At 42.0% G+C, this 15,046-nt stretch overlaps 1 long non-coding RNA gene across 2 annotated transcripts in view; it reads left to right on the top strand.

Annotated features, from left to right (window-relative positions):
- LOC125161497 (uncharacterized) overlaps positions 1–15,046 on the top strand; it is a 193,463-nt gene that overhangs the window by 74,981 nt on the left and 103,436 nt on the right. Inside the window, exon 5 of one of the 2 annotated variants that reach the window (XR_007150640.1) lies at positions 14,098–14,207. This is a non-coding gene — a long non-coding RNA (uncharacterized LOC125161497). Of the gene's footprint in view, positions 1–14,097; positions 14,258–15,046 lie in introns of those variants that run through there. The other variant, XR_007150639.1, reaches the window with a different exon arrangement.

The following is a 15,046-nucleotide window of genomic DNA, read 5'->3' as shown; positions in this document are numbered from 1 at the left end:
TGCGTGTGAACTTGGACGGGGCTACAAGGGGGAGCCGTGGAAAGACGAGCGCCCAGAAGGCAGCAGAGGAGCAAGATTACCAGGAATGTTTTGCACTCTGCTGTTTTGCAAACCAAAATAGTGTATGTCATTATTAATTTCTATGAATCGGAGAACAGGACCTTTTTAAAAATAAAAAAAAAATGCTAATGAGTCTGTTTAGATGGCATTTTCCCAAGATCCTAAGCACGCGGTTTACCTGGTCTTTTCCCCGAGACACTGGCTTTGTTTCAAGCAACTTCATGCCTCAGAGAGTTGATCAGAAAAGGAGGTGGGTTAATGGGGTAGATCCAGCTTGCACAATAGGGTCACCCAGGCTGGATTCAAATCCCAGCTCTGGTCCTTGCTAGCGGTGTGACCTGAGGAAAATTAGTGAACCTCTCTGAACCTTTATTCTCCTCTGCAAAATAGGATTACATATACCTACTATTCCAAGGCATTGTGAGCATTGAATTAAAAAAAATAAACACGTGGGGCGCCTGGGTGGCTCAGTCGGTTAAGCGTCTGACTTCAGCTCAGGTCATGATCTCACACTCCGTGAGTTCGAGGCCCGCGTCGGGCTCGGTGCCGACAGCTCGGAGCCTGGAGCCTGCTTCGGATTCTGTGTCTCCCTCTGTCTCTGCCCCTCCCCTGCTCATGCTCTGTCTCTCTCACTCTCAAAAGTGAATAAATGTTAAAAATAAATAAATAAATAAACATGTCACATGCCTCCCGTAATAGTAGGTACTAAATATATGGCAGTCATATTTACGAAAGCAGTCCGGTACTTTATTAATGATTATGCAAATTAGTGCATTTTATTTTTAAGAATGCTAAAGGTTGACTTGATTTTTGCAAGGAAACTATAACTGAAAATGTAGTATTGTGGCTTTTCCTGTCTTTTTTTTTCCTCTTTGCTTCCGAAGCATGCTGCTGAATAAAACATAAAATATGTAATATATGATATATGCAATAATATACAAGTACTTGCGTTTTGCTTATTAGCATCTCCTAGGGCTACATTTTATTGCGTTAGAGGTCAGTATGGCCATGGGTGATTTAGAAGATACGGACCATTTCTGTTTCTGCCTCTGTGTCCTTCCCTAATATGGGTGTAAGTTGCCACTTTGGGGGAAGTGATCCCTGAGTTGTAGATCAATGCCATAAATGTCTCCCTCTTTTGAGGAGTCAGGTAGACGCTGCTTGGAGACCACGGAAGAGCACCTCATCATTTTTTGAATCCTATGAGTACTATGGATTACACTTTATTTAATATATACAGCATGTAAATAAGTTTCAGAGGCATAAAAGCTTCAAAACTAAACGAAAAGGAAAATTTAATAACCGGCCGATTTTTAGATTGTGCACTAAATAATCTGCTTTTCATCCTAAGAAAGGGGAGGAGGAAGGCAGAGTTTAATAGACATATATAACAAATTAAAATCCAGTATCTAGGGGGTGTAAATCACATTCCGTGAACCAAACAATGTGGTTTTCATCAGATCTCCTCCAGCCGCTCCGCCTGGGAACCCAAGCGTAATTCAACCAACTGTAAGACGGAAAGACGCCCCCGACAAAGGGCAGAAGACAGCCCAGAGCCCACGGCTCGTTGCCAAATTCTGCCCAGCCCAGCTATGTGTATAATACCATGTCTGTCACACGATGTGTTTGGAACTCTCCTCCTAGGGCCACGGTTAAAAGAAGAGAATGTAAAAAGAAATGAGACCTTTGTGCAGCTGTGCCTATCTCGGGGTTGAAGAAATGGAACTGGTTCCGGAATATCCAGGAGCAGAGGTTCAGTGGGGCACGATTTCAAGTGCTAGGGGACATCTGGCCACGTCTGGAGACACTTGTGGTTGCCACAGTGGGGCAGGTGCTCTTGGCTTCCTCCGGAGGCCAGGGGTGCTGCTTAAATAAACTTCCCACAGTACACGCAACAGCCTGCCTGCCCCAGTAAGGAGCTAATCCAGTCAATAGAGCGAGACTGAGGAATCCTGTGGAGAGGTCGCGACTCCAACTGTTGGTAAGTTTGAGATTTTATTCACAGGACTTGGTCATCTCAAGTCCTCGGGGTTAGAAACAAGTTTTTCTGTTAGAACGCCCAAGGCTCCACTATCAACGTGAAGGCTCATTTCTAGCACTGTCTTCCACGGGAGTGACGTGGACGCGTCCTGTCCTCATCCGCTCTGGGTTCTCTCTTCGTGTTTGGTGAGACGCCACCTTGGGTTGGCACAGGGCTCTGAGCAATCGGTTTTGATTTGGTCTGCGGAAGGGCGTCGGTGTGGGGAGATCCCTGGTCTTTCCCTCACGTAGATAGGAACTTACATCCTTGCAAAGTGGGCCCATGAAATGGCAGTGATGAAACCCAGCGTGAGCCACCGCGGCCCCTTGTTCCCTACTAGTGTCTCCTCTGGAAGGCTGAGGAGCAGAGGCGGGGCAGCAGGGAAGATTTCTCTCTGCCTCTGTCTGTGTTTCCCCCGGGCCTGTGGTTAAACAGAAGACTTCAGTCTCCAGGCCTGTCAGTCCCTCTTACATAGCATCAAATTTGTTGTAAAAAATTCATGCTGTGGGTTCTGAGGTAATAATCGTAGCTCCAGAAAAGTTTGTTAAAGATTGCATTAGAGAGATGCTTTTTAATGGACAGTCTCTGCTTGGGCGTCTGTACTTCATAATGGTATATTTGGGAGAGAAGAAAAAAAAAAAATAGGAGAGCCAGAGGACTTCCAGCAAATTTCACTAAACTCTTGCTGTCGTTGTCCAAATGTCCCTGAAAATTTTATGGGAGGAAGAATTTTGTCCTTCTTATGCTTGACTGAATAATTTGTTAAATTATGTTTTAAATCAGCATTTCCTCAAATTGAAGAACTAATGCTAAAGCGTATCATGGATTTATTATACATGCAATCTGCATAAAAGTTAAAAAAAAAAAGTCAGCATACTTCAGTGGTATCAGGGTGCCGCCTTAACCGATGGCTAAGACGGATATTGTTGGTGTTCAGACCTTCTGTTATCTAATTATAAAAAAAGCATAGCGTAGCCACCCGATTGAGTGGGCTCATCATCAAATCATAACCATTTGGAATAAAATGGAAGCTTAATGTGGAACTGCTGATACAGCGATTTTAATTAAAGCTCTTTTGTATTTTGAAAGTAAAGTTCTACATTTCAGCTTGCAGTGATTTCCAGACTGTTCTCTGGATGCAAGTGGTAGGTGTGGATGCTGGAGGCATTCAGGAACCCAGGGACTGCCGAGTGGTTTGGATGTCCAGACTTTCACCCCAGGCTTTGGCCAAAAGAGCTGTGGGTCATCTGTTTTATTTATAGGACTTCTACAATTTGTGTGTGTGTGTGTGTGTGTGTGTAGAGACAGGAATCTATGGCTAAAGAAAAAAAATGAGAAAAGTATTGGAGTAGTTGTTAAAGGTTTCCAGGTGAAGAGCTATTTTTTAAATGTATATAAAAAATGCAAATGATTCACACTGAAGAGCAAAGAAAAGATTTTATTTATTTTTTTAATGTTTATTTTTGAGAGAGAGTGCGAGCAGGGGAAGGGCCGAGAGAGAGGGAGACACAGAATCCGAAGCAGGCTCCAGGCTTTGAGCCATCAGCCCAGAGCCTGACGCGGGGCTCGAACTCACGGACCGCGAGATCGTGACCTGGCTGAAGTTGGACGCTTAACCTACTGAGCCACCCAGGCACCCCAAAAGAAAAGATTTTAAACTCCTAGATGAAAGACAAAAGGCAATATGTACTGTCACTCCTCTTTTCCCTGGTGGTCTGTTGAATTTAATTACTTTAACTGGAACCTACACACAGTTTATAATCCCTTCCTCCCTTTTTCCCTCCCTCCCTCCCTCCCTCCTTCCTTCCTTCCTTCCTTCCTTCCTTCCTTCCTTCCTTCCTTCTTTCCCATACATATCTACCGAGTAGCAACTTTTATACAAATACAAAAACAAGATAATTTCAGGCAGTGATAAATGTTAGGGAGGAATTTAACAGAATGATCTGATAGTGCCTTGCCAGAAGATGGCAGAACCTATTTTGGACAGTTACTTTATTTGGAACAAAAAAGTTGGTGCAAGTCCCTGAAAGTGTGCCCTGTGATGTGAGAGCCTCTTTTCCGTTCCATCCCCAATGCAAGATACGATTTTGAAATAAAAAAAGGGTCTTATATGTCGTTAGTTACATCATGTATTTTTTTTAGTGTTTATTTTTGAGAGAGAGACCGAGAGAGACGGAACGTGAGCGAGGGACGGGTAGAGAGAGAGGGAGACAGAATCTGAAGCAGACTCCAGGTTTTGAGCTGTCAGCACAGAGCTCGATGCGGGGCTTGAACTCACAGAATGCGAGATCATGACCTGAGCTGAAGTCGGACACTCAACCGACTGAGCCACCCAGGTGCCCCCGTCATGTATTGTTATACTTTCTTACATGGCAGGCATGGCATTGGCTGACATCTGGCCTAAAGTCTAAGAATCACACCCGAGTATATGGTACTAAGTAGTTACATTCGTAAAGATTAACTTTAATTTGGGTTAAAGTTGAATGCATGTGCTAACAGAGGGCTCCCAGAGAAAATGAATGTGGTTTGTTGTGGACTGTATCTTTTCAAGGGCAGTACATCACCTGCAGGATGAAGGATGAGAAGGAGCCAACTCTTCCGAGATATGTAAAGACATAGATAGTTTGGTCAGAACAACCACCGTAAAGGCTGGTAAGGAAGAAGAGCTCACTATGTTAGGAGGACAATACGGACATTCATGACGGCTCTGGGATCTCAGAATCAGATGAGGCTGACGGCCTTCCCCGACGGGATCACATCTAGTCTACCCTGTACTGAGCTTCTCTGAAGGGTCCTTGTGGTGTTCTGGGTGGTCCCTCAGTAGGAGATGTTGATGGCCTTCATGCGTCATTGATATGAAAGCAGGAAGCATAAGAGACCCCCCCCGCCCACCTTCATCGCTGTAGCAAAGAGCTACATGGAATCCAATGGCTGATTCACATCCGCTGTTTCTGGTGATGGTATGTTGACGAATTCAATGGCAAGTCTAGTTCAACATTTACAAGGCATTTTAGCCACAGTTTAAGATCATTGCCATAATATTTCTTAAGTTGAAATGTAAAGCTGACCCCAAATTAACCATTGGTAATGCCACTGAATATATCTTTCCAAAATGTTTTGGGTTTTTTTGTATGTAATAGATAACTATATAATTCATATGTTAAAAAAGCTTTAATTGTGTATGCAGGTGTGTATATAAATCTTTTTGGAAGACTATGTTCCTTATCAGTATTATAGATCTACGTGATACTTTTTAATGCTAATAATTCATTCTTTGGAAATCACCATGATTTATTAACAGGGCATGGGAATCCTGACTTTGTTGTCTGTTAGTTGTCTGCCCTTAAGCAATTTATTTACTTAGGTTAGGAGAAGAAGAACATTCTAGGCAGAAGAAATGTATGTGTGGAGTATGAAGGTGGGAAAGAACTTGGCCCACTGAAAGGACAGAACAAAGGCCCGTGTGTTGGGACTTAGTGGGTGAGGGTGTAGATAGTAGACGGTGAGACAGACATGCAACCAGGGCGTGGCCATGCGGGGCCTTGTGCTCCATGGAAAAAACCAAGAAGGTTAAATTTTTTTTTAATGTTTATTTAATTTTGAGAGAGAGAGAAAGAGAGAGAGTGAGGTAGAGAGAGAGGGAGACACAGAATCTGAAGTAGGCTCCAGGCTCTGTCTGAGCTGTGGGCACAGAGCCTGACACGGGGCTCAAACTCAACAAACTGCGAGATCATGACCTGAGCCGAGGTTGGAGGCTTAACCGACCGAGCCACCCAGGGACCCCAGAAACCAAGAAGCTTTAAACTCATGGAGTGATATGACAAAATTTGAGGGTTCAAAATTTATATGAAGAATGGCCTAGAAGAGGGCAGGAGTGGAAGGATATATGTGTGTGTGTGAGGCAAACACACACACACACACATACGCACACATATGTTTTTTTTATTCTTGGTTGAGTATTTCTCATTTATTTGTTCTTTAGGGAAAACCTCTCTAGAACCAAGACTTCCATGCGAATGCTACAAATATTTGCTTTTTTACTTTAATACATGTGACGTACCCAGATTTCGCAAATATTTGCTTTTTGTCATAATACTTGAGAACACTTTGCTGAGTCCTGGGTGACTGGTTGAAAGAGATCACCCAAACTTAAAGACACGTGGACACCCACTGAAGTGACTTCTCTAAAGAGAGAAATGAACGGGTTCTGTAAAAGGTAGTTGGGGGGCAGTTGGTTAAGTGTCCGACTTTGGCTCAGGTCATGATCTCACAGTTCATGAGTTTGAGCCCCTCATTGGGCTCTGTGCTGACAGCTCAGAGCCTGGAGCCTGCTTCGGATTCTGTGTCTCCCTCTCTCTCTCTCTGCCCCTCTCCTGCTCAACTCTGTCTCTCCAAAATGAATACATGTTTAAAAAAATTAAATAAAAAATAAAAGGTAGTTGGAACACCCAGACCGTATTAGCATAATATTGGTACCACATTTTTTTTAAAAAACCTTTTTATTTAGAAAAAGTTTGACTTAATATATCACAAAAATAGCACACAGATTTCCCAGAAGGCACCTTTGTTTTACTCAGATTCTCCAAATGCTAACACCTTACATAAACAACAGTATAATAATCTAAACCAAAAATTAAAACTGATTCAGTACTAACCTACAGATCTTATTTGAAATTCCAAACTGCCTTACTGAGGCCCCTTTTCTGGTTCAAGATATAATCCAAGATCCCACATTGCATTTAGCGTGTTCTATCCTCTAGACTCATTGGATCTGGGTTACTTTTTCCGACTGTCTTTCGTATTTGAAGGGTACCAGATGGTTATTTTGTAGAATGCCCCGCAACTTGGGTTTGTCTGAAGATTTGTCTTGGGTAGACCAGTGTGGTGCAGCATTGGGGAGGATTCCACCGGAATGGTGCTCTGTCTTTCCCAGTGCATCACTTCAGGAGGTACACGATGTCAACACGTGTTACCATTAGCGATATTAACTGTGATCACTCAGTTAAAGCGGTGTCTTCCAGGTTTAACCACCAAAATGTTACTATTTTTCCTTTAAAAAATTTTTTAAGCTTATTAATTTACTTGGAGAGAGAGAGAGAGAGAGAGAGAGAGAGAGCGCGAGCGAGCGTGTGAGTGGGGTAGAGACAGAGAGAGAGAGGGGAGACCGAGAATCCCAAGCAGCCTCTGTGCTCTCTGTGGGGCTCAAACTCACAAACAGTGAGATTGTGACCTGAGCCAAAACCAAGAGTCAGCCACTTAACTGACTGAGCCACCCAGGTGTCCCTCTATTTTTCCTTTACAAACATCCCATAAGGAGGGACTCTGAAACTGTATAAATATTCTGTATTAGTTTCCAATTCCTGCCTTAACAAATTACCACAAATTTGGTGACTTCAGACGACAGAGATTTATACAATACTGTACGTTAGAACAGATGCTGAAATGGGTTGCACAGGGCTAAAATGAAGGTGTTGGTAGGACAGTGTTTCTTTCTGGAAGCTCTGCAATTCAAATTACCCCTTGCTAAGTAACACAACAGATTCACAGGTTCCAGAGATTAGGACATAGATATCTTTGGGACCATTATTTTGCTTACTACAATTCCATTCTTCATGAAAATTTCAGCCCCTGCATCTATTTTTTTTTTAATCATTACAGACTCATGTGGTTTTCTATTTTATTCAACAGATTTTACTGTTATATATATACTTTACTGAATAACACAAATATTATTTTGACGCTCAAAGTATTTGAGATCCGGCACCTGGGAATCATTTAAGGATGACTCCTGGGTCCTTCTGACCTGTTGGTGTGTTGGTACCGTCGGATGTTCCAGGATCCTCTATTATTTTGCTTGCACAGCTCTGGAATCAGCCATTTCTCCAAGGGTTCCTGGTTTCTTTTATTAGAGAACGGCATTTAGAAACCAAGATTTGGTGCCCAGTGTGCTCATTGCTACTGAGTCATGTCTGCCTCTTGGTCCTTTCAATGGTCAGAGTTAGGAATGTATGCAGAGTCCTCTTTTCTTCACGGCCTTCAAAAACTGTACATAGATTTACTTCTTTTCTTTTTTTTAATTGTTATTTCATCCATTTAGCTCTGAATTTTATCAGGAGTCAGGAGATTTGTTCCTAGACAGTAAAATCACTTAGGTATATGTTACTGATCTGTAAGGTGACAGCTGCTTATAATAAAACTTAAGTTGCTTGTAGTGACACCTGAGGATTCCTCAACTCTCCCATCGATTTCAGACCTTTATCAACCCTAAAGAAGTCCAGAATAGCTAGTTTTACCTCTGGCAATGAAAACAATTGCTGTTTCATTATTCGAACCACAGATATGCATCCTTATTCAATGAAATGGAGGGTCGCTCATACCAAGAGGAAAATAGAGACCCTTCCCCTACAATGTACAGGAGGTTCGTATCTTTTACCTCACACTTCTGGGCATATGCTCCTTTGGTATCCTATTGGTGGAATATTCCATACTGACACTGCCTTTTGTTCTGAGCACCTACCGATGAACTTAAGAAAATTAAAAGCATATGAGAAACTTTTTTAGTATGTACGTGAGGTCACAGACACGGTTCTTTTCTACATAGTAGACACTGAGGAAATACATGGTCGACGAGTAAATTAAAGGTTGAGTGTTTTGTGTCCTGTGAAAACTTAGAGCCTTGTCTGTTCTTCCTTTAATGACAAATTTTACTGATCTCCTTGTATTACTCCTTTTCATTTTATTTGAGCTCTGTTTCTTTCTCTTTCTAAATAAAAATGTATCGATACTGGGGCCTGCAGAGAGTGAATAATTCACACATGTTTGAATTTGGTATACTATTTCAAAGGGGATATCGTGGACTTGGGGGTTGCACTGGAACTTTTCGAAGGAGTGAACTTGAACTGTCACTAAAACACCAAAGCCCCAAGAGGACTCTTTGGGAAGACACGATTCCAAGTTCTATTTAAGGGCACGAAGCTTATAATTTACTGCCAAACCTACAACTTGTTTCCTTCCAGAACTGTCGCTTTCATTGATGCAGTGGAGGGTCTTTCTGCAGGCGACTTTCTTATTTGCCCAATTCTGGAAATACTGACTCAGTGAACACGTCCTCCAGGTTTCTGATACCAGGAGATCACAGACCTCAGGAAAGCTCTACATGCTACACGCGGCGCAGCCTGGGCATGATTTCTCTTTTAAAGGAACATTACAATTCTTTTTTTTTTTTTTTAATTTTTTTTTCAATGTTTATTTATTTTTGGGACAGAGAGAGACAGAGCATGAACGGGGGAGGGGCAGAGAGAGAGGGAGACACAGAATCGGAGACAGGCTCCAGGCTCCGAGCCATCAGCCCAGAGCCCGACGCGGGGCTCGAACTCCCGGACCGCGAGATCATGACCTGGCTGAAGTCGGACGCTTAACCGACTGCGCCACCCAGGCGCCCCAAGGAACATTACAATTCTAAGCAGACTGTCCTGTTATGTTGACTAGACATCTTCTGTTCTGCTACGACAGGAAGACAAGCAAGTGGCAACCTAGAAATTGGAAAAACAAGGAAGATGGCTTCTGGGCAGAGGCTGAAGAAGAGTAGGGGAGCTTCTCAACTGCCGTCTTAATCAGTTCTGCTTTGCTACTGATTAGAGGCTCAGAACTCCTTTAGAAGGACCGCCTCGTCTCTGAACATCTTTCTGCCAACACAGTGTGGAAAAGCAAATTGAGATGTTTCACCCATGAAATGCTACTCTTCCTATTTTAGTTTGTCTGATTTTGCTCCTACCCTCTTCCCTATCTTATTGTTTGCTGACTGAAACCAAACAAAACACAGGGTGTTAAAGTCCTAGCTTCTCTCTCTCTCTCTCTCTCTCTCTCTCTCTCTCTCTCTCTGTACTTTATCAGCATGAGCTACTCTCAGAAGAGAGTGTAGTGATTGCCAGCATAGGTTTGTTCTCAGACAGATTTAGGACCACTTCACAATCTGTCCATTATTATGTCTAAATGTTCACAGGAGCTACTTAGCTGTTTATTTAAGCTTATTTATTTATTTATTTTACATTTCATTTATCATTTTTTAATTTATTATTTGATTTACATCCAAGTTAGTTGGCAGACGGTGCAACAATGATTTCACGAGTAGATTCCTTAGTGCCCCTTCCCCATTTAGCCCATCCCCCCCCACAACCCCTCCAGCAACCCTCTATTTGTTCTCCATATTTATGAGTCTCTTCTGTTTTGTCCCCCTCCCTGTTTTTATATTATTTCTGCTTTCCTTCCCTTATGTTCATCTGTTTTGTATCTTAAATTCCTCATGAGTGAAGTCATATGATATTTGTCTTTCTCTGACTAATTTCGCTTAGCAGAATACCCTCTAGTTCCATCCACATAGTTGCAAATGGTGAGATTTCATTCTTTTTGATTGCCAAGTAATACATCATATATATATATATATATACACACACACACACACACACACACACACACACACACACCAAATCTTCTTTATCCATTCATCCATCGATGGACATTTGGGCTCTTTCCATACTTTGGCTATTGTTGATAGCGCTGCTATAAACATGGGGGTGCATGTGCCCCTTCGAAACAGCACTCCTGTATCCCTTGGATAAATGCCTAGTAGTGCAATTCCTGAATCATAGGGTAGTTCTATTTTTAATTTTTTGAGGAACCTCCATACTGTTTTCCAGAGTGGCCGCACCAGCTTGCATTCCCACCAATAATGCAAAAGAGATCCTCTTTCTCCCCATCCTCGCCAACATCTGTTGTTGCCTGAGTTGTTCATGTAAGCCATTCTGACAGGTGCGAGGTGGTATCTCATTGTGGTTTTGATTTGTCTTTCCCTGATGATGAGTGATGTGGAGCAGTTTTTCACGTGTCGGTTGGCCATCTGGATGTCTTCTTTGGAGAGATGTCTATTCATGTCTTTTGCCCATTTCTTCACTGGATTGTTTGTTTTTCGGGTGTTGAGTTTGAGAAGTTCTTTATAGATTTTGGGTACTCACCCTTTATCTGATATGTCATTTGCAAGTATCTTCTCCCATTCTGTCGGATGCCTTTTAGTTTTGCCGATTGTTTCCTTCGCTGTGCAGAAGCTTTTTATTTTGATGAGGTCCCAATAGTTCATTTTTGCTTTTGTTTCCCTTGCCTCCAGAGATATGTTGAGTAAGAAGTTGCTGTGGCTGAGGTCAGAGAGGTTTTTGCCTGTTTTCTCCTCAAGGATTTTGATGGCTTCCTGTTGTATGTTTAGATCTTTCAACCATTTTGAGTTTATTTTTGTGTCTGGGGTAAGAATGGGGTCCAGGTTCATTCTTCTGCATGTCGCTGTCCAGTTTTCCCAGCACCATTTGCTGAAGAGATTGTCTTTATTCCATTGGATATTCTTTCTTGCTTTGTCAAAGATTAGTTGGCCATATGTTCGTAGGTCTGTTTCTGGGGTCTCTGTTCTGTTCCATTGATCTGAGTGTCTGTTTTTGTGCCAGATACTTAGCTGTTTAAACTCCATTTTCCGTATCTATACAATAGGTGTAATAAAACAGTGAAGTCACAGCTTACCCAGAGTTCAGATTTTAAATTAACTCAGAAGCTATAAATTGGATATAGTTAATGTTATTATTTGAGAACTCCCCTATCACCTATTAAATAGAGTACTGTTGGTTTTATGCATACAGTTATACAGTATAGGTTAGGTGTTTGTAAATGTATAGCAATGCATAAAATAAAGTACACTATAAAAGAGACAGCACACATGCAAAATATAATTTTATAGTATGTCAGATATGCTATTAGATTGCTATTTGTATTTTTTGCTTTTTTCTCCCTATTAACATGGTTGAATTCACATATGATGCAACTCCAGTTTATCGCAAGGAGTGGTGAGGAATAAAAGAAATCATGTGTGATTGGCAAATTGCTAATCCCATGTGAATGATGCAGGAGGTGATGGTAAAGATGATGAAGAAGAAGATGATGATAAAGATGATGATAAATGATGATGATTTGAAGATTTTAACCATATTCAGTTTCCTTAGGCGAATGCTTATTATTGTAGGGTTTCCCACACTGACAAAAAGGGGGAAAATCTCAAGCATAAGACAATATTCTTTCCATCAGTCAACAAAATTGATGTAAGCGTGCAGAATCTAATACTTAATGTACAGAAAATTGCAGCCGCGACTTTAATTTCACTCTGTTCAATGGCTCATAAGCCCAATGTACTCTCACCTGAACCGTGTGACTTAGGTAGGGTTACACCTTCCACGTGTAGACGAAAGTACTTTGGTCTCTGTTGACGCGAAAGATCGCGTAGAACAAGAAATCGCGTGGAAAGATCGCGTTATTTTGTGGTTACAAGACATCAAACCACAGTGAACTTTAGTTCCCTAAATGACTCTTTAAATATTTAATATCATGTTGAAAAATGCACAAATGTAAGAGCAGAGAGCAGGTTAGGAGCTGGGAGGGAAGAACATCACAGATGAAGGACGAACAATGGGCTCTTTGTAGAATGTTCACTGGGTCTCCTTTTGCTGAGAAAGCAAATCACGTGGCTGATTATTTGGGCCATATCTGCAGATAATAAACATTATTCTGCAATAATAAAAATATGCATTGTTATAGTCAGATGAGTTTTTTTTTAAAAAGGGTTAATCTGGCCTTTTGAAAGTCCCTGTTTAAATATTAACTTTTTATTATGGAAATTATCAAACACATAGTAAGTAAGGAGAAAAGTAGAATGATCCCCTTTTGTACCTCATCAATCAGCTCCAACCGTTACTGACATTTTTCCACCTTTATTCCATCTTCACCTCACTAATCCCCAGCCCCATCTGCCTTTTTTACCTGGTGTATTTAAAAAAAATTTTAATGTGTTTTTTATTTCTCTTGGGAGAGAGAGAGAGAGTGAGAGAGACAGAATCTGAAGCAGGCTCCAGGCTCTGAGCTGTCAGTACAGAGCCCCACGAGGGGCTCAAACTCACGAACCACGTGGTCGTGACCTGAGCCAAAGTTGGAGGCTGAACCGACTGAGCTACCCATACGCCCCTTCCTGGTGTATTTTAAAGCAAATCCCAGGCGTTGTCTATTTTCATTGTAAATTATTCAATATATGTATGTATCTTTATAGAGTAAAATTGTAAAAAAAAATGTAACCACAAATTAGTAATAACTTTTAATACCACAACACTCAGTTGTAAGTCCCTTTTAAATAGTAGGGACATTTAAATTTTTTTAAATGTTTATTTTTGAGAGAAAGAGACAGAGCACCAGTGGGGGAGGGGCAGAGAGAGAGGGAGACACAGAATCCGAAGCAGGTTCCGGGCTCCGAGCTGTCAGCACAGAGCCCGACGCGGGGCTCGAACTCACAAACCGCGAGATCATGGCCTGAGCCAAAGTAGGATGCTTAACTGACTGAGCCACCTAGGCGTCCCCCGATAGTATAGGCATTTAAAACTATCAGAAAACCTTGCCTTTGGTAATAAACCTGTTTTGATGAATTGTTACACTGGTAATTCATATTAAGTACTCAATTCCGCCCTGATTTTGTATATGTGCTGCCGAAGCGAGCACATTTCCACCCTGATTTTGGCAACACATGCTCTGGAATTGTCATATTACACGTGGTGTAGATCAGCCTTGGCAAGATGCTTCTGTAAAGGACCCAGATAATAAACATTTTCAGTGTTGCTGTCCATCTGGTTGATCTCTGTTATGGCTACTCAACTCTGCCATTGTAAGTAAAAGCAGCCATAGACAATATGTAAATTTATGGGCATGGCTGTGTTCCAATTAAATGTTATTTACAACAAAAGGATTTGGCCCTTGAGCCACAGTTTTCTGTCCCTGGCTATGGATTAAGCAGTCCGATCCCTATCCAAAGAAGGGTCTGCGAAGCCTGCGGTCCACGGTGCCTTGACTTCATGGTTGGAGAGCAGGCCAGAACCAGACCTGTTTCCAGCATTTGGAAGATCTTGAATAGGTCACTTTTTGATTCATGGTTTGTCATTTATTAGATGAAAATGGAAGCGCCCATCTTTCTCGCTTAAGGAGGTTGCTGCTGGACTGAATGAGATCAAGAATGTGGGAATGTTTACTGAGCCGTCGGTGCTGCTCAAATAACAAGGTACGCTTATCCATTTTATGTTGCAATTCTGGATGGTTCTCTGTCGATGATTCTTAATTACACATTGTTTCCCCCTGCCCCGCCTTCCATTCTTCTTTGTAACGATGAAGAGCAAACTTGGATTCACCGAGCGCTTTTGCATATCTGCCAGGGAGAGTTGTAAGGGGGTCAAAGGGTTGACATGTGTCATCCTGGTTGATTAATCAGGTGCTATTATCTCAATTTTAATGGCAAAGCAATGGAAATGGACAAAGGTTCAATCGTGGCCCAGCACCCACTGGGAGTGAGTGACAGAGTCAGGACTTGAACTGTCTGACTCCACAGCCTTTGATCTGCCCCTCTGGTGACATTTAGGGTATCTGTCCCCTTTCTCCTTTTGGCAACAACCTGACCCTTTCATAGGTTAGGTGGTGTTTCCTTACCTACCTGAGTTCCTTTCATCTTCCCAGTGGAGACACTAAGTAACTCATTCAAGTCGCCACCCCGGATACCACCTATGCATCCTCAAAGATCTATTTCGTCGCCATTTCCCAAGAGGGACCCCTTACCCTGCAGACCCGGGCAGGTCTCTGAGTGAAGTGTGTTTTCTGTTATACCCTGTATTTGCTTTGCCATGCACCGCTCACTTCTGTAAACGAGAGGGGCATCATGGAAAAACCTGCATGAAAACAGAAATTATGTTGTTCGTGTTCCCCGCTCTATCCCCACACCTGGCCCATCATTACTCAAAAAATATCGATTGAATACATGTTTTGTTTTCCCCTCTAAAAATGCCAGGGATAGAAGTTGTACATGTTTGAGTGAAGTCTGCATCCTAATGATAGGTATTGCCCCGTGAG

Source organism: Prionailurus viverrinus, chromosome A3, assembly GCF_022837055.1.
Source record: "Prionailurus viverrinus isolate Anna chromosome A3, UM_Priviv_1.0, whole genome shotgun sequence".
NCBI classification, from domain to species: Eukaryota; Metazoa; Chordata; class Mammalia; order Carnivora; family Felidae; genus Prionailurus; species Prionailurus viverrinus.
The sequence above is the reverse complement of the archived record's forward strand: the minus strand, read 5'-3'. Positions and strand labels throughout refer to the sequence as shown.